Source organism: Elaeis guineensis, chromosome 6 (assembly GCF_000442705.2).
Source record: "Elaeis guineensis isolate ETL-2024a chromosome 6, EG11, whole genome shotgun sequence".
NCBI lineage: Eukaryota > Viridiplantae > Streptophyta > Magnoliopsida > Arecales > Arecaceae > Elaeis > Elaeis guineensis.
The window spans coordinates 63,258,460-63,283,131 of record NC_025998.2 but is presented as its reverse complement, the minus strand read 5'-3'; positions in this window follow the sequence as shown (position 1 = coordinate 63,283,131).

Sequence of the window (24,672 nt, the reverse complement as noted above, 5' to 3'; positions counted from 1 at the left end):
AGGCCCTCACAACGATCCTTATGTACCCCCACAGTCATGTTAGGAACAGAAGGAGAACCTCATCCTAACATGGACAAAGTCGAAGGCCCGATTATTAAGAGATCGGATGGGGGGAGAGGCCCTCGCAATGGCCCTTATGTGCCCCTATAGCCATGTTAGGAATAGGAGGAGAACCTCATCCTAACATGAGCAAAGTCGAAGGCTCGGTTAGTAATAGATCGGATGGAGGGAGAGGCCCTCGCAACGGCCCTTATGTGCCGCCATAGCCCTATTAAGAATAGGAAGAAAATCTCATCCTAACATGAGCTGAAATTGACTGTGCCAGGAATAGGAAGAGAATCTTATCCTGACACAAATGAAGACCTGATCGTTCAAGATCGGATAAGGAAAAAAACCTCCTCAATGGCTCCTCTACACTCCTACAACCTCATTAGGAGCAGAGGAAAAACCCTCGCCCAAACATAAAAAAAAGAGGGGAGAGAAAAGAAGAAAGCGATGAGCTACGTTAGAAATAAGAGAAAAATGAACTACATCTAAGACACAAGGGACCTTATCTCAATGAGGAAGAAAACTCTTATCAAAAATCCTCAGTCTCTAAGAGGGAACCCAACACTGGCAGGAGAAAATAGATTCCTCAAAGTAACGAGAAGTTCGGGCCCCAAGCTCGAGCATCGGGAGGAAGCATCAAATTCGAATGGCAAGAGAAAAACGAACTACATCTAAGACACAAGGGACCTTATCTCAATGAGGAAGAAAACTCTTATCAAAAATCCTCAGTCTCTAAGAGGGAACCCAACACTGGCAGGAGAAAATAGATTCCTCAAAGTAACGAGAAGTTCGGGCCCCAAGCTCGAGCATCGGGAGGAAGCATCAAATTCGAATGGCCTCGAAAAGACCTTCGATCATGAATAAAAAGGACGAATCAACACGGTGATGACCAGGAACCTTCAAACAACATCGACATCGAATAAGACAAAAGATAAAAGAAGCTCGGTAAACAACAACTCAAAGCAAGAATAGACAAGGTAATGAGAATTTTTTTTTCATTTCATTAGTAAAGTGTGCATTACAAAGCCTTTGAAGGCCAAAAAAAAAATTATAAGAAAAGAAAAGAATACATGGAAGAACAAAAGGTAAAAAAAGCTCTAAGAAAGCTCAGCTCCTTCTGACTTCGGACTCTTGGTTCCAGCCATTATCAGGGATTGCTTTAAGTTCTCAACTTCTTCTTCCAGCTCCTTCTTTCTTAACAGCATCTCCCAATATATTTGGTGAAACCACCGGCTTTCGCCCTCCGATTTTTGAAGCCTCTTTCTCAAAACTTCAGACTCCGCTTCAGCATCCTTGACTGCCTGCTGCTCATAGGTCAGCTAAATTTTTAGCCACTATAGTTCGGCCTTCTCCTTCCCAAGGGCCATGAACAGTTCTTCCATGGTCCCCCTCAAGGATCGGAGCTCGTCGAAGTCTGGAACCAAAATGGCCTAGGCTCTTTCGGACAACTACTTCTGAAGGTGGGCAACCTCGTCGGTCGTCATCTTGAGCCTCCTTCTGTAGTCGTCTATTTGTCCGCACCAGCCGACTCGATAGGTGTTGTAATTCATCTCGACATCCTGTAGCTGCTTCTAGAGGTCGGAGAATTTCTTCGACCAGTCTCAGTCATGGTCGGCCTGAGTTGTAAGCCAGGATGATCTCCCTTCCAATTGGTCGATCTTCTCCCGTGTGGCCGCCAACTCGACCTCGAGGGAGCTGATCTTGGAGGCCTGAGTCCAAGATCGATCGCTGGTGCATTTCTGGAGCTCCTCAAGCTCCTTCACAAAGTTGGCCTTCTTCCGGATGTAGTCCATGAAGTCCTTTTTGTGGAGGTTCTGAAGGCGAGTAACCTCCACGATAGCTTTTGAATGGCTCTTCCTCAGCTTGTGAAGTTCATCATCCATCTTCTTTGATTTCTTCGTTAGGTGATGAACTTTCCTTCTGAGATCTCAGATCATTGACTTCAAAGAAATTCCCTGCGGTAGGGGAAGAGCTTCGGTAGGGCACTGTTGTCGAAAAATAAGAGCGTCACAACGCAAATCATTGCAAAAAAAAAAAAGAAGAAGAAAAAAGAGCTCTCTGTAAAGAGGAATCCGATTTCATTGATTGAATAATTCTTAAGTACAAGAGAAAGAGAAAAAGTTGTAACAAAAAAAAAGTATAAAATTAGAGGTTTCGGACCTCTGGAGTAGAAGTGGAGGAGCTCGACGCCCCCGAAAGGTCGGTCACGGCAGCTGTGGCAGTTGAAGAGGTCCCGACTGGAGGGAGACCGGCAACAGCTTCGGAAGGTCCAGCTTCATCATCGGATGCTTCATCTAGGAAGCTGAGGTCGAGTTCGAAAAACTTCTCGACCACCTTCTCCTAGCAAAGCTCGAAGCCTTTGATGAAGGTGGCCTGGCCGAACTGGATATTCAAATCCCTCATCTCGAAGGAGATCTTGAACTCCTCCATTGCTTGGGCCCGTGCCTCCAAAACTAGGGTCGGGATCTGCTCCTTCAGCTTAAAGACCTCGGTCTCTGCCTTCTTCCTTTCCTTTTCCAGGGTGGCCTTCAGATCTGTCGAGGTTTGTTCCTCCTTCTGAAGCGCCTCTTGGAGACTCGCGACTTCGGCGATCTTCTCCTTGAGGCGGGCAACCTCAGCCTGGCGACCTTCCTCCACCTGGGCTGCTTCCTTCTTTGCCTTGTTCATCTCCTCGATGTTGGTGATGAGCTGGTGTCCAATCTGCAAGAGTGGCCAGGAAGTCAATATGAAAGCTAAGGAATGAACTAAGTGAAGAAGCAAAAGGAAGGAAAAAGTAAATCGGCCTACCTCAAGAAAGAACCCCAGAGAGTCCCAAACCCACTGTTCAGGATCGGCATGGACGATCCTGTGGATGACCTCGGGCAGAACGCACTCGTCGACCAACCTTTTTATTAAGTCCCTATTGTTGAAGGGATTCTCCCTCGGATCCTCTTCAGAGCCCTGCTACTGTGGATCTTGTGGGCCACTATCTTCTTCCTTCTCCTCCTTTCGACCCCCGGTGCCTCCTCGGGATGAGACTCTGGAGCGGGAACCTCAACCGGAGGGCTTTTTGAAGAAGCTCAGGGGGCTGCGGGCTCGACGTCGGAGGGGGCATCCACAGCAATGGCCACCTGGGCAAGCACGGCCGAGCGTGTCTCTTCTACCCTTGCCTTCTTCACTGACCCAGAAGTTGTGGCACCTTTTCTCTTGTGGGCCTTGAGACCCTTGGCTAGTATACGAGCTATGTCTGCGTCCATATCTGCAATGAAAAAAGATCGACACAGCTTAGAAATGGAATAAGAGAAAAGAGGAAGCAGCGAATGACTTGAGAAAGAAAAAAAATACCGACAGGGTTAAGAGGGCTCAGATCGACATTAAATAAGAGTTGCTCCTTCAGAAGGTCAGAGAGGAGAGGAGCTGGATAAGCCTTAAGTTTATTGGAGGCTTCTAGGTCGTCCTTCCCCAGGCTAGAAGCCCGACAGACGGAGTCCCTTAGGGAGCCCCAGGGGGGCAATCCCAGCATCAGGGTCGGGCATCGGATGTAGAAGTACCTCTCCTTCCAGTTGTGGATAGAAGAGGGGGCACCTTTCAGCAACCCCTTTCTACCAAACTGGAGGAAAAAGTACCATCAGTCCTTTGCCGAAGGGTGACGCTTGAAGGTATAAAAATTTCTAAACAAGAAAAGAGTCGGCCGGACTTCAGCTAAATGACAGAGGGAAAGAAATCCTATCAGAAACCTAAAGGAGTTCGGCGCTACCGAAACTAGAGAAATGTTCAAAAAGTGAAAAAGAGCAACAACAAAAGATGAAAGTGGAAGTCGAAGCCCGATGCAGAAGGCTTCCTGGTATAAGCAAAAGTAGCCAGGGGGAGGGGCGCTAGCCCGATCAGTTGGCCCGAAAAGCTCAAGCTCATACTCTGGAGGAATCCCGTACTAAATCCTAATCAGCAAGAGCTCATTCGAGGTCAAAGAGCTGGGAATGGTGTCAGGTACAAAGATCGGATGAGGTCCATCTACAGTACTAAGATTTTGGGGGGCTATAGCTGACAAACTTCTAGAACTACTAGAGGAGGAAGTGTAGGAGGATATTTTGAATCGAAAACCCCAAAAAAAAATTCCCAAAAAAATTAAAAAAAAAAAGAAACAAGGCGCTCGTGGAGAAACTGAACGGGTGGAATATGGAGGAAGAAAAACGGAAGAACAACAAGAAGAAGAAGGGTTCCGAAACTAACCTAGGCTGGTCCAAGAGGTGCAGGAAAGCAGCGAGGGCGATGGGGGTCGACCTGAAGGGTGCCTAAGATCGAGAGGGATGCTAGAGGAAGATGAAGCTCTCAGGCAAGAAGAAGGGATCAAAGAAAAATCTCAGGCAAGGTGGAACCCCTGAAGGAGGGGGACGGGTTTAAATAGACCTCAAGGTCCGGTGCAATAATGATTGCAAATCTCCTCTGGCCGATCTACAACCACCGTGTGTCCCACTCATCATGGCAGACGGCCGATGACTGATAGAATCATTATTATGCCGTACCTAGGGCAACGCTCCAGTGAGAATTTTGAAAAAATCTTTTCGGGATGCCTCGATTTGAAAAGACTCCAGCACCGACGTGCCAAACGCCAAAATATCTGGAAACAATCGAGTATGAAAATTAAGGGGGGCAACTTCGACTGTGAAAATTTTTCTATACTTTCTTCATTCAAAATTTGAACTCGAAAGTAGGGGGACTGGTGTTGGGTATAAAATAACCCCAGTCGAAGTTCGTAAGAGGCTGACCCTCTCAGGATTCTTTCGGCTTCTGACCTTATGCGACGTCTTTCTGAACTCCCCTGACCATCCGAACTTCCACAGTACCATCCAAACTCCTCCAGCAGTTGACCTTCCACAGTGTCCTCTAGATTCTTCCAATGGATGAACTCCTACTGTACCCTCCAAAATTCTCCAATAATGAGCTCCTTCAGTCATCTATCGGACTGCTCCGAATACTCTCTGGGCTTCACTATCAGTCGATTTTCTACAGTGATCAACTACTCTCTGAATCTCTTCCAGACTTCCTCCTATCACGATCGACTTTACTTCGAGCTTCTTCCAGACTTCGTCAATGTCTGGGCTTCTCCAGCAGCAGGACTTCTACAGTAATCGGACTCCAAGTTTCTACAGTGGTCGACCGCCTTCCGAATTCCATCCGAGCTTCTACAATAAGTGAATTTTGTCCGAACTTCCATTGCAGGCGGACTTCAGTCGAGCTTCCACGACAATCGATCTCCATCCGAGCTTCTACAATAAGCGGCCTCCTTCTAGATTTCTGCAAGAATCGGACTCCGTCTGAACTTCTGCACCAACAGAATTTGATTCCAGACAAACTTCTACAATGGACAGGCTCCAGTAGCCAGATTTTTATAATGACCGACTGTCTCTGATGTCTTCCATACCTCTCCAGCTATCAACCTTCAACAGCACCAGTCAGACTTCAACGGTGCCAACCAGACCCCTCCAACGAACAAATTTCCTCTGGACCCCTCCAGTGGTCGACCTTTCGCAGTGTCCTCCAGACTCCTCCAGCGGACGAACTTCCTCAATGCCTTCTGGACTTTTTCATCAGTCAACCTTCTATAGCACCTTCCAAATTCTGCTATCAACCTATCTTCTATTGGATTCCTCATGCAACCGGACCTCTCCAGCGGACAATCTTCAGACAAGCTTCTACATCAGACAAATTCCAGATGGATTTCTCTAGCAATCAGACTCCAGCCAGATTTCTCCAACAGAAAGTTTCTGTCCGGGCTTCTACAGCAGATGACTTCCAGTTGCAGCATCAATGCCTAAGCCACCCAACAACAGTTAACCTGTCAGCAACCTCGAAAACATCTGAGCTTCTCTTAGATTGCTGAGATAGAGAGCTATTCTACTCTACCAGACGTCCCATCTGAGCTTCAGCCGTCCGGCCCGAACTCTCCGACAAATCACGACAATGGACACCACTCCACTCTCTGTAACAAACTCCACATGGCCCCACCACTCTCTAGCAAGTCACGACAACGGACATCACTCCACTCTCCGTAACAAACTCCACGTGGCCCCAAACGGCCCACTACCAGGTAGTTACGGATGTCGCTGTCAATCGGTTACGCTCTCCCATCTATAAAAGAGACCCTCCAGATACGTTCTCCTCTAAGCTCTAAACACTATCTCAAAACTCTACTAAAATCTCATTCGAGTGCTCCATTTCTGTTGAGGCAGAGTACTGACTTGAGCATCAGAGGGTCTTGCCGGAGCACCCCCAACTCTGGTTTAGACTTTCTTTGCAGATCCCGATGGCGGCCGTGATCCTCTCGACTCCAGCTTCTCCGGTATCGATGAAATTCTACACCAACAACTGTAATGCAGGGACATCATTCTCAATTAAGAGAATGTCATCTACATACAACACAAGAAATACAATTATCGAACTATTTGCCCACTTATATATGTGGGTTTCTCTCCATTCCTAATGAAGTCATACATTCTGATCATCTTATCAAAACATATATTCCAACTCCGAGATGTTTGCTTCAATCCATAAATAGATCTCTGAAGCTTGCACACCTTGGACTCATCTGTGGATATGAATCCTTCAGGTTGTATCATATACACCTCTTCGTTCAGCTCTCTATTTAGGAAAGATGTCTTCACATCTATTTGCCAGACTTCATAGTCCAGATATGTTGCTATCGCAAGCATGATCTGAATGAATTTGAGCATTACCACAGGAGAAAATATCTCATCATAGTCAATACCATAATGCTGACGATAACTCTTGGCAACCAAATAGACTTTATAGGTCTCCACCTTTCCGTTTGTGCCCCTTTTCCTCTTGAAGACCCACTTACACCCTATGGGCTTTGTCCCTTCAGGTGGATCAACTAATGTCCATACATCTTTGACCTTCATGGACTCCATTTCGGATCTTATGGCTTCAAGCTATTTATCAGAATTGGATCTCTATATTACATCCATGTAGGTGATCGGATCTTCATCGTTCTCATCGAGTTCGACAAGATCTCTATCTCAGATCAAGAAACTTAAGTATCTATCCGACTGATGCGGTACTCTACCAGATCGCCTTAAGGATGTTTGTTCATTAAGCTCCAGATTTGATCTCATCAAATTCGATTCAGATTCAATCATTGGTGTCGGTTCTTCTATCTGTCGAACTTCATCAAGCTCGATTTTAGAGGCACTTATTCCTTCACTAAGAAATTTTTTTTTCAAAAACTATGCCTTGCTGCTGACAAACACCTTTTATTCAGCAGGTAGGTAAAAGTAATATCCCCTCATTTTCTTGGGGTACCCTATGAAATTACACTTATCAGACTTAGGACTGAGCTTGTCAGTTTGTAATTATTTAACATAAGCTGGACACCTCCAGATCCTAAAGTAAGAGAGGTTCGACCTACATGCTGACCATATCTCATATGGTGTCTTACTAACTGACTTGCTTGAAATATTATTAAGCACAAGACAGACTATTTCAAGTCCAGATCCCCAAAATGAGATCGGTAGAGTTGCAAACCCCATCATGGATCGAACCTTGTCCAACAAGGTTCGATTCCTTCTTTCTGAGATGCCATTATGCTATAGTGTCCCTGGAGGGGTCCATTGGGAGAGAATCCTATTCTCTCCTAGATATGTCAGAAATTCACTGAAAAGATATTTACCTCTTCAATTAGATCAAAAAATATTAATATTTTTTTTAATTTATTTCTCTATCTCATTATGAAATTGTTTGAACATTTCAAATGATTCAGACTTGTGTTTTATCAAGTAGACGTACCCATACCTAGATAGGTTGTTTGTGAATGTGATGAAGTAGCTATACCCGCCTCTAGCACATGTGCTCTTCGGTCCACATACATCGATATGTATCAAACCCAGCACATCACTGGCTCGTTCACCTTTTTCAATAAAAGATGACTTGGTCATCTTTTCAAGTAAACAAGACTCACGGTAGATAATGATTCATAATCATATTTATCAAGAATTCCTTCTTGAGCCAACCTGTTTATCCTATTTTTATTGATATGACCTAGTCTATAATGTCAAAGGTAGGCATTTGTGACATCATCTATTTTAGGATATTTATTTGAAATGTACATTACATTAGACCTAAATACAATATAAATACCATTGTTCAACTGTCCACGTAAAATTATAATACCATTCAAAATAATATCACAAAAGTTTTTCTTTATTAATATTTCATAATTTAAATTGGCCAAAAGGTCTATAGAAATAATATTTAAAAAAACTAGGATAATAATGATATTTATTAAGAACAATATATTGAGACTCGAATACAAGTTTGATAATTTTTAAAGCTAAAATTGAAAGTGATCTTCCATCTCCAACATTCAGGAATCTCTCGCCTTCTCCAAATCTCTTAGTGACCTAAAGACCCTGCAATGAATTGCAAATATGATAGGGCTTCCAGTATCCAATACCCAGGTCATTATATCTATAAGAGAGAAGTTACAAGATGTTATCATATAAGTACTTATCCAACAACTGATTGCTTCTTCTTCTTTGACCTATTCAGATCAAGGAAAGCGATATACTGAGGATAATTTCTCTTTCAGTGATCCTGCTTCTTGCAAAAGAAGCACTCTGTCTAACTTTGATCAGCCTTGAACTTGGGTTTCTGAGGCTGACTCCCAGCACCACCAGGAACCTTCTTATTCTTCTTTTTTTTTCTTTCTTAAAGGGATGATGACTACCTAAACAAGATCCTCCCATTAGATTCACTGTCTCCTTGTGGAGCTAGTGATCTTTCTCAAAAGTCTGTAGCAACCCCAACAAATCGTGGTAGTTGACTACAGGCTTCGTCATTCTAAAATGACTGAGAAATGGCAGGTAGGACTTAGAAAGAGAGTTTAAGATCGCATCTTTCCCCAGCTGTTCATGCAAAGAAAAGTCGAGTTTACTTAATTTTTCAATCTACTCGATCATGCACAATACATGATTGATAACAAATGCGCCCTCCCTCATTCAGGTATTAAAAATTGTATAACTAGTCTTGTGCTGCTCAACGTCATCAGAAGTATCAAAAGAATCCCTCAACACTTGAAGTATTTTCTCTGACTGAGCTTCTTAAAACTTCCGACTGAACTCATCATTCATAGAGGCCTGCATGATGCAATGAACCATGGTGCGATCATTGAGCCACTTTAAATAAGTATCTCAGATCGCTCCTCTGATATTAGGAGTAGGCTCCTCAGGTGCCGGATCCATTATCACATAAAGAATCCGCTCATGCTCTAGGACAATCTTTAATTTTCGATATCAATTATTGAAATTCGATCTGGTAAGCTTCTCACTGTCCAACAGTGATCAGAGTGACAAATTTAAGGCCATATCTACACACACAAAGAAAGAACAAAGCTTAATTAGTATAGAATTTATTAATCCTAAAGATTTGGACTTTAGTCTAAAGGTCATCCCACTATTTTATACAAATTGATGGCCTCTACCTCTAATTCGATGAATTATCTTAATTTCTTAGTGGGTACTAGAATCCACAGAGACTACATATAGGCCCGAGGATGGCTCGGTCAACCCATATGCACCTATGGGTAGGTTCTGAATCAATTGTTTCTTCAAACAACTTCTAGTATTTAATTTAGCCTAGATTTCATTTCAGTAGGTGATGGGCCTCCATTGAAAGTTTCAATTATGTCAAACCATTAACATGAACCTACTTAGTGATTCTACCTAATGAGTGATTAGACCCGAGGATGGCTCGATCAATCCAACCATCACCAGATAGTTCATCAGAGTCATCATATAATAAATAATAATTTTATCATTCAGAGAGAACATCAGACGGATGGCACCTGCAATGTCAATCAAAAATAATGGATCCATTATTACTCACCTTAATGGGAGGCTATGATCTAGTTATCACCATAATTAGCTCATTTTAAAGATCTATTAATTTAGAAAATTTAATCAATTTAAAGAAGAGAAAAGAGAAGAAAAGATCAATCAGTAGATCATAATCCTCTCACTGACTTTACCAAGTCACTGAATCAGATTAGGTCATGCTGATTGAACTGGCACCTAGATCAGTCACACTAATCAACCTTAATGGTATGGGCTAACTCGAATCACTTAGCGATCTAATCAAAATCTAGTTCACCAAATTGGCCAGATAAATGAGATCGGTGGGAGGGTCTGCTAAGCTTGCCTTAGACACCATCAAAATGATCAGGTAAGCCATTCTCAATTAAAAACCATCGATCAAAATGCCAAACTTGCCTTAGACACCAATTGGTTAACTAGTTTTGATTTGACCAACCTAATGATTCAGATTCAACCACTGAGCCACAATCAAGGTCCATTTGGTCTAATCAAAGATATGGACTTGACCATCTACAATTATTGTACTAGAAAAATCCTGATTAATCTAATTCAATATTTGGTTAGACTTAATCAATTTCTCTACATGATCAATTAATTTTTTGATTCTAACCTTAGGTCTAATCTAATTAAAGAGAAGGACCTGATTTGATCTAACCCATGTCTCATGTTTTATGTAATGTCATTAGATCAAAACATAATTCTAGATCCAATCAGCTTGATACTTAATTCTTAATTAAGTTTTGCATCAACATGGTTAAGATTTTGAAAATAATTTTTTATATAAACTTTTTACATTAAGTCATAAAATCTTTTAGATCAAATCTAAATTTTTTATAATTTTAGATCAAAATAATTTTGACTAAACAAGATTAGATGTAACTAACTATCTTCGCAACTTGCATCACATACAACAACACCTAGGATTTCAAGATCTAGGATTTTGCAAGAAAGTAAGTTTTCTATTTTCACTTTCTTCTTCATGGGACCTCATAGTGGCACCTCTATATGCCATGAAGAGCACCCTATTGAATGGAAGGAGAGGGTCATGAAACCCTACTTCTCCTATGTTCGAATGGCCTGATGATTATCCATCCGAGTACTTTGCTACTCAGAACATCTAATCTAAATAAATAATAATCAGATATAAAAATAAATTAATTTAGATCTAATCTAAATAAAAAATAATCAAATCTAATAACAAAAAATTAGATCTAAAGTCATATTAATTCATATCAAAACAATTTAGCTCTGATACTAGTTGAAGGATTAAATTGCAGTAGTACAGTACATGCAATTAAAAACTTTTATGCAGTAAAAATAATAGATTAAATAATTTAATATTAATCATATATATAAGATCTAATTTTATACTAGCATATCAAAATTTTTGATATAAAAAATATATACTTTACATCTGAAAATAAAAATCACATCGATCTCATCGATACTGAAATTCTAGATCTAACTATTAGATCTACCATAGAAATTAAAATAAGTTAGAGATCGTTACCAAACAAATTTTAATCTTGATCTCCTCTGATCTAATGATTATAGAGGGTGTTCCTCAGGTCACTCATAGCCACACAAAGTCATATGGTCTCTATAAAAAAATTCACGCGAAGACTGACGTAGATCAGGGGCTCGAAGATGCTAGTCTGCGAACAAGTTCAACAGCTAACCTCTTCCTTCTTATACAAGCACCTTGGACACTCCAAAGTGATAGAAGATCTGGAGGAGGAAGAGAGTAGGAGGAGAAGAGGCTCTAAAAATAAAAAATTTATAAGAGAATTGATCATGGGATGTCCAAGAGAATGGTCCCTTTTTTATAGACTAGGAATTAGGACTTTCCAAGAAAGGATGCCACGAATCAATGCCAAAACCCCTTTTTGGAATCCCCAAAAATTTTAAAAAAATTATTAAGATGTGGAGAAGAAATATAAAGTCTCACAAGATAAAGTATTTCTTAAGAAAAATAAGAAAAAAAAAATATGACTCCAATAATATACCATATACAAAAAATCTCTTTCCTAGTCTGCATCTTATCTCTAATTTGGATCGCATTCGAATTAGGCAAGAGATAATATTATTACTCATCAGCTATAGCTAACCACCTTTAGTGGATCCTCTCTCATAATGTCAAAAATCATAACCGAAATCCAATTAGATGTGGAGAAATTGGCATGGATCCAGATGTAGCGCAAAAGATAAGGATAGAGTCCTAGTCTAACTTGGACTCTTCATTTCTAATTCAATTCTAATCCAAATCAAATTTGAATTGAAACCACTGATAGAAATAAACTTAATCTAATTAAAAATCTAAATATCTCATCAAATTCTTAACTCAATTAAAAATTAGTCGAGTCCAAATCTTGATCGAATCAGGATTAAATTTTTCTTGTAATTGGGTTTGATCATATCAATCCCAATCTGAGTCGAACTGAATCTAATTCAATTAGACATGATCCAAAGCTCTTTACTCAATCAAATTGAATCAATTAATAATTTAATTACTAATTAATTCTTCATAAATGATAGAGTTTCAATCCCAGTGGAACTCTCCCATAAAGTCCTAGTCCAAGTAGAACTCTTCACCAGAGTCACAATCCAATTGGACTCTTCAACCATCAGATCTGATCAAATATTTTAATGTGTGTGATCCCATAAGTTTGAACCTAAGCCAGTAGCATAAGAATAACTTCTTATATCAATCGATATAACCATCTAGCAATGATGACCTGACGATCGAATGGATCGAAGTGTTACAAAGCAACCTTCTAGAACCTACTAGTGTATGGTTACCGTATAATTCATCCCTTTGACCTAAATGCTCAAGATGACTTAGGGTTTAACTGTCAATCCTAATTAAGTCGATCACATTATATTTTAACCTTTCAAATCCATCTCATGGATTATCCTAGTCAAAATTTTGTTAAATTAAAATATACTAATGCATATCTCCTACCAATTCAGAGGGATCAATTTCATCTTGACTCACACACCAACTTGATAAGTACTTGACTACACCTAGTATCCTTCCATCACTAAGTTAAAAACTCAGATAGTCTGGTACTAAAGTACAGTGAGTTATTTATAAGTCACCATGGTGGTCTCATATTAGAGGGATACTTATACCCATACTCTTCACAAGCTACTCTTGACAGCAGAGTGCTCGGCATATAGTCACATTCGATATGAATGTACTCCTATATTTCATCTGTATGCCATAATAATATTTTTATACTCCTTGATTAAGAGGACAACCAACTCATATGGCACACAATGACCTACACTTAATATCGCTATCGTTCTAGTAATAGCGTATCATTTGGTCGCGAACAATTTTAAGGACTTAACGATAAATTTTCCTTGATCGATTAATATATATAGTCCTAAGGACTTCATTACAACACAGAAGTTCAAAAATGATCAATTTGTAATAAAAATATCAAATAATTTTTATTAATAAAAGTTCATATACAGTTTACAAGATGAGTACAATTGTCTAACGATTGGCTTTGGGACACATTTTCCAATAGAAGAGAGGTGGGCAGCATCTTCTTCCTTGGTTGTTGGCTTCTTCTTCTTCCTCTCAAGTTTATTAGGAGTTTATTACAACCACTTCTTATTTGTTATTCTTCTTGATTAGTTGACGAATCAAGAAAAGTTATTGGCTTCGTCAAAAATCAAAAAAGAAAGATCAAAAGGGTTCAAGGGTTGATCCCTATCCAGGCTTGGTTCAAGCCTATTCAGGCCTTCGGTTCAAGCAAGCAGGATTCAAAAAAAAAATAATTTAGATTTGCCTTATGGATACTCATAGAGGTTGAATGCTTGTACTGTTAATTCAGGATTAGCTCAATCCTAGATCTAGGGATTGAATTGAATTCAACCTCAATTATAGGTTTGAGGTAAAGAAAAAGCGACTCAGGTACGTGAATTGATCACAGACTCTTCTTTATTCATCCTAAAATTAGTTTATGTTAATTTTTGCATATGAACTAGATCCATAGGTACTTTCATATGATGAATGTATGCTTAGATTAAAAGTATTTTTAATCTTTTTTTTTTTACTTTTTGGATTTAAAAATTTTTTGCAATCCATATGCATTAGTACCTGTAGAAAATCTAATAGTGCTATCAGAGCCATATGTTCATATATATGAAAGTAGCATAAAAATTTTGAAAAGTAGTTTTAAAATTTTTATTTTGGTTCATACATGCAATGTATGTATTTATGTTCAAATCTGAAAAGTATTTTAGTTTTGATTTTTATTTATATATGTGATATATGAAAATATGCATAGGTTAGAAATTAAATTTTTACAATCTAAATTTTTTATGTATGCAATATATGATGGTATGTTTAGATGTAAAATTAATTTTTAAAAAATCTAAAATTTTTTATATATATGATATATGATTGCATGCATGCCCAAAAAGTATTTCGAGAATCAAAAACTTGTTATGCAATGAATTTAGATCTAAAAATTATTTTTATGATCTAAAATTAGTATGTGTATGAATCATTGGGCATGGATCATTTTGTATTAGATCATGTAATTGGATTACATCTTAAGTTATGATTCAATCATATTGGGTCAAAATCGATATAGCTATTGATTAAACTAAGTCAAGTATTGATTTGGATTAGATCAATTGAGCTTATAATTCTACAGGTATTGTAGATTGAGTCGATCAAACCTCATATATAGAATCGAGTCAATCTAAGGACCTAATTCGACTTTATGACTCAAATCTGATTCACCTAAGCTGACTAATTGAAACTAATAAATCATTTAGTGTCTAAAGTAAATCTTGATCGGTGGTTTTTAATTGGGAGGCTACTCATCTAGATAATTAAGCCTACAATGAGTTAATGACGTATCCTCCCATCGATCTCACTTTTCTAATCAATTGGATGATTGGATTTATTAGTTGCTAAGGCACTTTGGTTTGACTTATACCAATTAAATTGATCATGTGATGACTAATTAGATGAGATCTAAGCTAAATCTCTCTAATCAATATTAAGCCTTATGGTCTTCCACCATTGTAGAAGTGCGGACGTGGTATTGGCATTGACTATTTTCGACTGATCACAGTGATTCAGTTGTATCGAGAACATGCAACTGCTTTACTAGCAAAGAGTTGCTCCAGGGTGAAGGTGGAATTGGGCCCAATATGTGTTATCGAAGAGACTCAATGATGGCTTCACATCTACTTGTGAACGATGGATTTAGCTTAACTAAAGAGTGAGGCAATATATATTATCTGAGCTCACATACTTAGAGATCAAGTCGCTGCAATATGCTTAGATAAGTATCTGGACAAAGAGTTGCCTACGCATCAATGTACGTGTCATTAATAATTGTTAGGTAAGGTGTACGGCTTCGGTGGGACCACAGCACCCACTAAAATCTTGCATTGATCGTGTCAGATTTTTATTTTTCATTCGAAGAGTGTCGAAATCCAAAAAAATAGTGGAAGTCTATTTGCATCTAAAAATTTTTGGAGTAAATATAAATTTAAGTACGAATATCTAACTAAGATCTTTACTCTCATAGATAAACAATATCGACCTTTAACCCACTAGCCCACATCTTTGAAACCAACCATTTGATTGAAATAAATTTTAAAGACTGGCTTAGAAATCTCAGGATAGTCCTAACATATGAGGAGATTGGCTATGCACTCGATCAGAACACCCTAGCCTTACCAACTCATCCTATAACAGAGCAAAAAGCTACTCTGGATAAATGGACAGATGATGGCTCTAGGGTAAAATGCTATGTGCTGGCTGTTGGAAATAGTGTCCCAAAGTCAATCGTCAGCCTGTTGACGGTTGTGCTCCTTTTGTATTAGTACATAAATCATAAATAAATAAAAGTTATTTTGATATTTTTCATCACAAATTATCATCTTCTAATGAACTCCTGTGTTGTGGTGAAGTCCTTAGGACTATTTAGACTCGACAAAGGAGGATTTGTCATTTAGTCCTTAAACCTGTTCGCGATCAAATGATACGTTGTTACCAAGGACAATAATATTTATCGAGCATAGGTCATTGTATGCAATATAGGTTGGTTGTCCTCTTAACCAAGAAGTGTGGAGACACTGGTATGGCATACAGGTGAGATGTAAGGGTATATCTGCACTGAACGTGACCGACTCCGGAGCTATCTCTGCTGTCAAGATTTGCTCCAATGGGATATGGGTATAAATGTCCCTCCGACCTGAGACTACCATGGTGACTTGCAAGCAACTCACTGCACTTAGGCACTGGACTACCTAAATTTCTAATTCAGTGACGGAAGGCTGCTGGGTGTAGTCAAGTACTTGACTTGTCGGTGCGCGTGTCAAGATGGGATTGACCACTCCAGTTCAGGAGCTGTGTACAGTCGTATTTTAATTTAGTAAAATCTTGGCCAGGGTAGTCCTAGTGAGGAGTCACAGGATTGATTGAGTTGAGCACGACTCAGATGATCTAATCAGGGTTGACAGTTTAACCCTGAGTCATCCTAAACACAGGGGTCAAAAGGGATGAATTATACAGTAACCATATTCATGTAGGTTCTGAGTGTTGTGATTGTGACTATTTGATCTATCCGAATATCGGGTACCATTGCTAGATGGTCACTTCGATTAGTACAGGAATTGGTTCCTATGCTACCGGCTTAGGTTCGAACCTATGGGGTCACACATATTAGAGGTTCCTATCTGATCTGATGGCTGATGAAGAGTCCTAATATTCATGAACTATGAGTCCTACGTGTCTGAGACTCTATGATCGAGAATCAAGATTTTTTGATCATAAGTCCCACACATTTTGGGTACCGGGGTCAAGAGTCCCACTGGTTTGGGACTCTACGATCAAGGTTTCATATTGATGGACTTTGATACCCGATTGCCTATCAAATTTGGACTCAATATTTATGAGAGATTTAGTTAGTAATTTGATCACTAATTAACTTAATTTGATTGACTAATTATTTTTGGATCAAGTCCAATTGAATTGGATTCAGTTGGGTTTGACCCGATTAGGTTAAGAGTTGACCTAATCGTCGAGACGGTTTGATCCCTGATTTGATCAGGGGTTGGGCTTAATCAATTTTTAATTTGATTAGGATTTTATTAAGCCTAATTAAGCCTAATTAAGTTGGATTTAATTTAGTCTAATTGTTGGGCAGCTATGCAACCCAAGAGGGGGGGTGAATTGGGTTTCTAAAAATTTTAAGCTTAACTTATGACTTATGAAAAATATTTGACAAAAGCTAAATAAATAGGAAGAGTAAAATTAATTCAAGGCTAATGGGTAAAAGCTAGAATGTAAGAGAATAATGAAGAGTTAAAGAAGAGCAATTAGGCACACCACAAATAAAAGAATTTATAGTGGTTCGGTGCCAATCTTGCACCTACATCCACTCCCCAAGCTCCTACTTGGGAATTCTAATCCACTAATCTTGTATTCAACCCAAATACAAACGTCGAAAACTCTGACTCTAGCTATTCCAAGCTAGTCCACTTATTTTTCGGGTACAAGCCAACCCTATACACTCCGATTCAAGGTTCGGATCAACCTTTCCTTGTTTTGGAACCCTTCCAAAATAAAAACAATAACACAAATAAAGTATAACAATGAATAGCACAAGTAAGCACAAAGAAAGCTCCTTTAATGAGCGTATGAGACTTTAAATACTCTTTACTCAAGAAGAAGAAGATCCTTTTTGATTTCCTCAAGGTGGTTGGAGACTAGAATGTGCACTTGAGGAGTTGGTGAGCTTGGATCAAAGGCTTCTTGAATGCTTTGAGTGAGCTTCTGCTTAGGGCTGAAAAGTTTGCTTGAAATCCCTTTTTCAAAATCTCTCTTCTTAATTCTTCTCTTTTTTTCTTCTTATTGATTTCCACCTTTTTGTCCCTTTTATAGCTTTAAGAAATAGTGAAAAATATTCTAGGCTGAAAAAGAGCCGTTAGACCACATTAAATGAGCATTAAAAGTATTTAAAATGGGTTAAAAACTAGCCGTTGCGAAAAAATTCTGTCACAGGGGTCGACTCATGCCTGGGGGTCGACTCATGGGTCGACCTCTGTGGAAGAACACCAGAAAATAAGGTTCTGTAATTTTTGGCCTAAAAACAGCAGGGGTCGATTCATGGGTCGACTCATGCCTTGGGGGTCGACTCATGGGTCGACTCACAGGTTGTGCCAAGCCAAAAAATCTGCGTGCCAAACAGCTCATTGTCATGAGTTGACTCATGGGTCGACTCATGATTTTCAAACATGCATATCTTTCAAAATACCAGTCTAAAAATAATGAAATTTTCACCAATGGATCACAAATCTTTTGTTCTATCATTTGATACTTTCAAATCAGGATTTTGGTAAAATTATAATTTTGCCCCTGAAAAGCAATAAGTCTTTTTCAAGTGAAAATCATTAGTACTCCTTCAACTGCTTTGTAATCATCAAAATCAATCTAAGGAGCAACAATCTCTCCCTTTTTGATGATGACAAAATACTTGAATAAAAGCATATATATGAATCAATGAGCATGAATTTCAAGGAATGAAATGCATTATAGGTAGTTTGAAGATAAATAGGAAATTTACTACCAACTTATAAGTGCATTTGCTTGAAAAGAAGATTGATTCTTTTGGCATGTGATACATGTGCCCATTTGCATAAACAATTTGCCTATTGCTTAATGATTTGAAAATTTGCTCATTTGATTATGTGATTTTGGTATCAGAGCAGAAAATTTATTTTTGTTATGAGAGCAAAGCAGAATTTACCTAAGGATTTGAAAATTGTGTGTTTGAAAATATCTCATTTGCTTGTTTTTTAATTTTCTTAACATCTTGAAAATTCGCTCATTCTCATTTGATTATTTAGTTTTAGTATCAGAGCATGTTTAAAAATTAAGTGTATCAATGCATGTCTAAGAATTAATTTTAAAGTATCTCAGAGCATGTCAAATTTTAAGTGTATCAGAGCATGTCTAAGAAGTAATTTTAAAGTTTGATACTTTTCTTTAATTTCTCCCAATCCACTCATTTTATTTTTAAGTCTTTTATCAATCTTGCTTTTGATATTTTTCTTTAATTTCTTCCCCTTTTTGACATCATCAAACATTGTTAACTCCCCCTCTTTTTTTTGAATACATTTTCTCTTTAGTGTTTCTTCAAACTTCTTGTGCTAATCATTAATGTTTACTCCCCCTGAATACAGCAATCATAAAACAAAATATGCCATTGAGTACCATAGATATGAATTAGCAACAAAGAAAAGATGTATAATCAAAAGATGATTGATACCATTACAAAGAGTAGATATATAATTAAAAGATGATTGATACCATAGTTATTTCAATACATATTCCATAATATAAAAGTCAACTAGTTAACATCATTACATGGCCCAAAAGATAGATCCTAGAATGAAACAAAAGACAAGGCTAACTACAAGGATCTAGTAGAGCTCATGACTCTATGGATCAGAATCAAATGTATCAGAGATGGGGTGGGAAGATGATGGATCACGACCAAGAGCTCATCCTCTACCCCGTCTATCTCTGCCACGAGTGGAGGTACTGGCACGAGTAGGTGGGCGAGATGATCCTGAAGGCTGAGAGGCCATAAATTGGACTGCAAGAGAGAGCCTGATGGAATCAAGAACGTTCAGAGCTCTCGAAACAGACTGAAGCAGTGCAGTGAACTGTGTAGATGCATGCTCACTAGAGCCTCTGATCTCTCTCCTCAAGAAATCAAATCCACCCTCCAATACACCTCTGAGTCTGCCAGCCTCCGCAGTTAGGTCTGTGACCTCAATAGTGCACTCCTGTGGCTGAGGATGGGCCAGAGCTAATACCTGTCCCTGCAGGTCAAGTACTCTCCCAATCAGTCTCAAAATGTAATCCTCGAGCTGCTGAATCCGAACTGACAGATCTGAGATCATCTGAAATATAGTGGAGATATGGGGGATCAAGGTCTGATCAGATGCATCTAATGATGTGGATCTCGGTGCAAATGCAGAAGTGCTCCACTGACGAGAAAGCAAGGAAGCCACATGCTGAGAAATCTGCTCAATCTGATCATCAGCCAATCTGAACTCTGAGGGAGGTGCTCTGCTGTCTGGCTACTGAACTGGTGTGTACCTCCTGGTGGACTCTAAAGGGCCAGCCTCTAGATCTGAAACAAACTGGATGTCTGGAGATGCTGCCCTGAAGTCATGGAGAGGTGATGAGGGACCTTCTTCCTCAGCTCTGTCCTCAACTCTATCCTCAGCTCTCTCTTCTGTACCCTTGATCCAACCACCATCAATTCTAGTGAATCCCATGCGGTGCAGAGTGTGTTGGTTGATGGTGTCAGCGTGAGAAGCCTAGCAGATGCCTCCCCCTCAAAGCTAACTCCAAACCTCCTGAATACTAGTGTGAGGGCCATACCAAAAGGCAGATGTGCCTTGGATCTATTCAGTGTTTCTCTCATGGCCTCAATCATTAAAGCAGGGAGGTTTAAGGGGGTTTGGGTGATCACATGAAACATTATACATATATCTCGGCCAGAGAGGAGGTCATGTCTACCACTTCTCGGGAAGAAAAGTTTTGTCACTAATTGATGTAGAATTCTCATTTCAATTGACAAGATCTTGGCTTCTAATTTATTTAGACTTCCCGAGTATGTTCCTCCTAAAATCACATTGATCCCTTCTTCCTTCACTGGGAGTTCCATGTTTGAATATCCCTCACAGGGCAAATGTAGAATCTCTCCCAAAATAATAGGATCTAAGCAGATATCAATTCCCTTAACAATAGAAGTTACTGTTCCATTGCCATAGCACAGATTCAGATAAAACTCTCTAACAAAGTCTACATATGTAACTTCTTTGAGAGAACAGTAAAATCTCCAACCTTGGTTTTTGATCTTTGACCCAAAGGAGAAACCTTCTTTTTCAAAGAATCTGAAGTCCACATTCTTGTCGGTTTCTACCTTTCTGTCAGAGAGAGGAATTTTGCTAGGGCTAAGAGGAGACTGAGAGAGACCTGGTGCAGATGCTGAAGCCGGAATGGGAGCAGAGGAGGTTTGAGAAGCTTGCCTTTTCCTGCGGATGCCTTCTTCCAGCTCACGGACTGATTTCCTTCTTTGAGGGAGTTTCATTTTTGGGGCCATTCTCACCACAAGAGCAAGCAAGGAGACTCGGAAGATCAAATGGGTGAGGAGAAGGAGGGTTATTAGAAGATGGAAAGAGATTTTGGTGGAGAGAAATCACGATTTTGAGAAGAACAGTGGAAGCTAGGGCATACTCCAACCGCTTCAATCAAGGGAGAAAGATGCGAAAAGCTCCTTTCCCAAGGAGTGATTTGAGGTGGAGAGGTGATGGGAGAATGATCTTGGGCTAAATCCTTGGTTTTGGAGAGAACGAAGATGAGGACGACGAGTCGTGGAGGGAGGAAGTCGAGGAAGGAGGGGTCAGCTCATGAACGGGCTTTTGGTTAAAAAAGAAGTGAACCCGTGGGATGATGGCCAAAAATTTCAAGTATGCCATTGGGTCGACCCTAGGGGGTCGACTCATGATTCACAAAATTTCAGGAAAAATATGAATAAATTTCAAAAAAATTTAAAATTTTGGAAGAAGAATTTTTGCTCAATGACAAGTTGTGAGAATGATAATCTTGAGCTTTTAGGTCCAAGAAAAATGATGAAAATTGAGCTCAAAGAAATTTTGACGTCGATTCCTTGGAATTGGAGAAACATTTAGGCAAATGGATCAAGAATTCCTAGATTTTTCCTAATTTCACAGAATCTATCCTCACTAAGGGCCTTTGTAAAGATATCAGCTAATTGATTTTTAGTGCAAACATAGTCAAGAATTATATCTTTGTTTTGAACATGTTCTCTTATAAAATGATATCTTACTTCAATATGTTTAGACCTTGAATGTTGAATTGGATTTTTAGTAAGATTTATGGCACTAGTGTTATCACATCTTATGGGTGTTTCATTAAGTTTGATACCAAAGTCTTCGAGTTGTTGCTTAATCCACAAGATTTGAGCACAACAACTTCCGGCTGCAATGTATTCGGCCTCAGCCGTAGACAGTGCTACCGAATTTTATTTCTTTCTAAACCAGGAGATTAGGTTAACGCCAAAAAATTGACAAGTTCCACTGGTGCTTTTTCTATCTAATCTACATCCAGCAAAATCAGCATCTGAATATCCTAATAAATCAATTAGTGAGTCCTTAGAGTACCATAATTCTAGAGTTTGAGTACCATTTAAATATCTAAGGATTCTTTTAACAGCATTCAAGTGAGACTCTTTAGGATTAGATTGAAATCTAGCACACAGACAAACACTAAACATGATATCAGGCCTACTTGCAGTCAAATATAATAGAGAGCCAATCATACCTCTATAATATTTTAAGTCTGCACATTTACCTTCTTCATCCTTGTCAAGCTTACATGAGGGGCTCATGGGGGTGCCAATTGCTTTGGAGTTCTCCATTCCAAATTTTTTGAGTAATTCCTTGGTGTACTTACTTTGGATGATGGAGATTCCTTTCTTTGTTTGTTTGATTTGGAGTCCAAGGAAGAATGTAAGTTCTCCCATCATGCTCATCTCAAACTCCCCCTGCATGAGCTTAGCAAAGTCTTGACAAAGAGATTCATTAGTAGACTCAAAAATAATGTCATCAAAATATATTTGTATAATTAACATATCATTTTGATTTCTTTTAATGAAGAGGGTTGTGTCTACATTACCTCTTGAAAAACTATTATTTAGTAAAAATTTGCTTAGCCTATCATACCAAGCCCTAGGTGCTTGTTTTAAACCATATAGAGCTTTATTTAATTTAAAAACATGATTAGGAAAAGCATGATTTTTAAAATCTGGGGGTTGTTCTACATAGACTTCTTCAGCAATATATCCATTCAAAAATGTACTTTTGACATCCATTTGAAATAATTTAAATTTCATAAAGTAAGCATATGCAAGTAGAAGTCTAATGGCCTCTAATCTAGCAACAGGTGCAAAGGTCTCATCAAAATCAATTTCTTCTTCTTGATTATAGCCTTTAGCAATCAATCTTGCTTTATTTGTTATTACATTTCCATGTTCATCTAATTTGTTCCTAAAGACCCATTTTGTGCCAATTATTGAATAATTTTTAGGTCTTGATACTAAAGTCCATACATTATTTCTTTCAAATTGATTAAGTTCCTCTTGCATTGCATTAATCCAATTATAATCATTTTCAGCTTCTTCAATAGTTTTTGGTTCAAGATGAGAGACAAAAGCACAATGATTAAATACATCTTTAAGTGAAGAATAAGTTTTTACCCCATGCATAGGATCACCAATAATTAGCTCCTTAGGGTGATTGTGAACATACCTCCATTCTTTGGGTAGGTCATTTGTACCTTGAGGTTGTTCTTGATGTTCTTCACCTCCCTCATCCTGTTTGTCTTCATGTTCCTTATCATCTTGAATTATTGAATCTTTCAGAGTGATTTCCTTCATTCCTTCTATAAGAGGATCTGCATCATCAACACCTTCATTCTTCCTTGAAGGAAGATCGTTAGATTCATCAAAGACAACATGTATCGACTCCTCTACTATTAAAGTTCTTTTGTTAAAAAACTCTAAAAGTTTTACTAGTGGAGGAGTAACTAAGAAAGATTGCTTCATCTGATTTTGCATCAAATTTTTCAAGTCTTTGTTTACCATTATTTAATACAAAACATCGGCAATCAAAAATATGAAAATATGCAATATTAGATTTTCTTTCTTTCCAAAGCTCATAGGGGGTTTTCTTTAAAATTTGTCTAATCAAAGCACGATTTAAAATATAACATGCTGTGTTAATTGCTTCCGCCCAAAAATATCTTGGAAGGTTGCTTTCACATAGCATGGTACGGGCCATTTCTTCTAAGATTCTGTTTTTCCTTTCTACTACCCTATTTTGTTGGAGTGTCCTAGGTGCAGAGAAGTTATGGCCAATTCTCTTTTCATCACAAAAGTTTTCAAAGTCTTAATTTTCAAATTCAGTTCCATGATCACTTCGAATATTTTAAATTGAAAATCCTTTCTCATTAGTGATTTTTCGATAAAATTTAGTGAAAACATGAAAAGTTTCATCTTTGTGTGCTAAAAAGAAAATCTAAGTAAAACGAGAGTAATCATCTATAATTACAAAACCATATCATTTTCCTCCTAGACTAGTGGTTCTAGTAGGTCCAAATAAGTCCATATGCAAAAAGCTCTAAAGGTCTAGAGGTTGAAACAACATTTTTGGATTTAAATGAAACTCTTGTTTGTTTACCTAGTTGGCATGCATCACAAATTCTATCCTTTTCAAAATTCAATTTTGGCAAACCAAGAACTAATTCTTTCTTAATTAATTTTGAAAGAGAATGCATGCTAATGTGTGCAAGTCTGCGATGCCAAAGCCAACTAGTCTCATTAATTTTAGCATTCAAGGATACTAGGCATTGCATGTTTATTTTGGCTAGATCATTTAAATCTACCATATAAATATTACCATGTCTATGTCCAATAAATTTAATGCCATCATTAATAGGACTAGTTACAATACAAACAGATGATTCAAAAATAACTTTATATCCTTTATCACAAAATTGACTAATGCTTAGTAAATTATACTTTAAACCATCTACTAACAAAATATTTTCAATGTATTTGGAGGGAGTGATATCAATGTTACCTATACCGATGATCTTTCCTTTGCCATTGTCTCCAAAGGT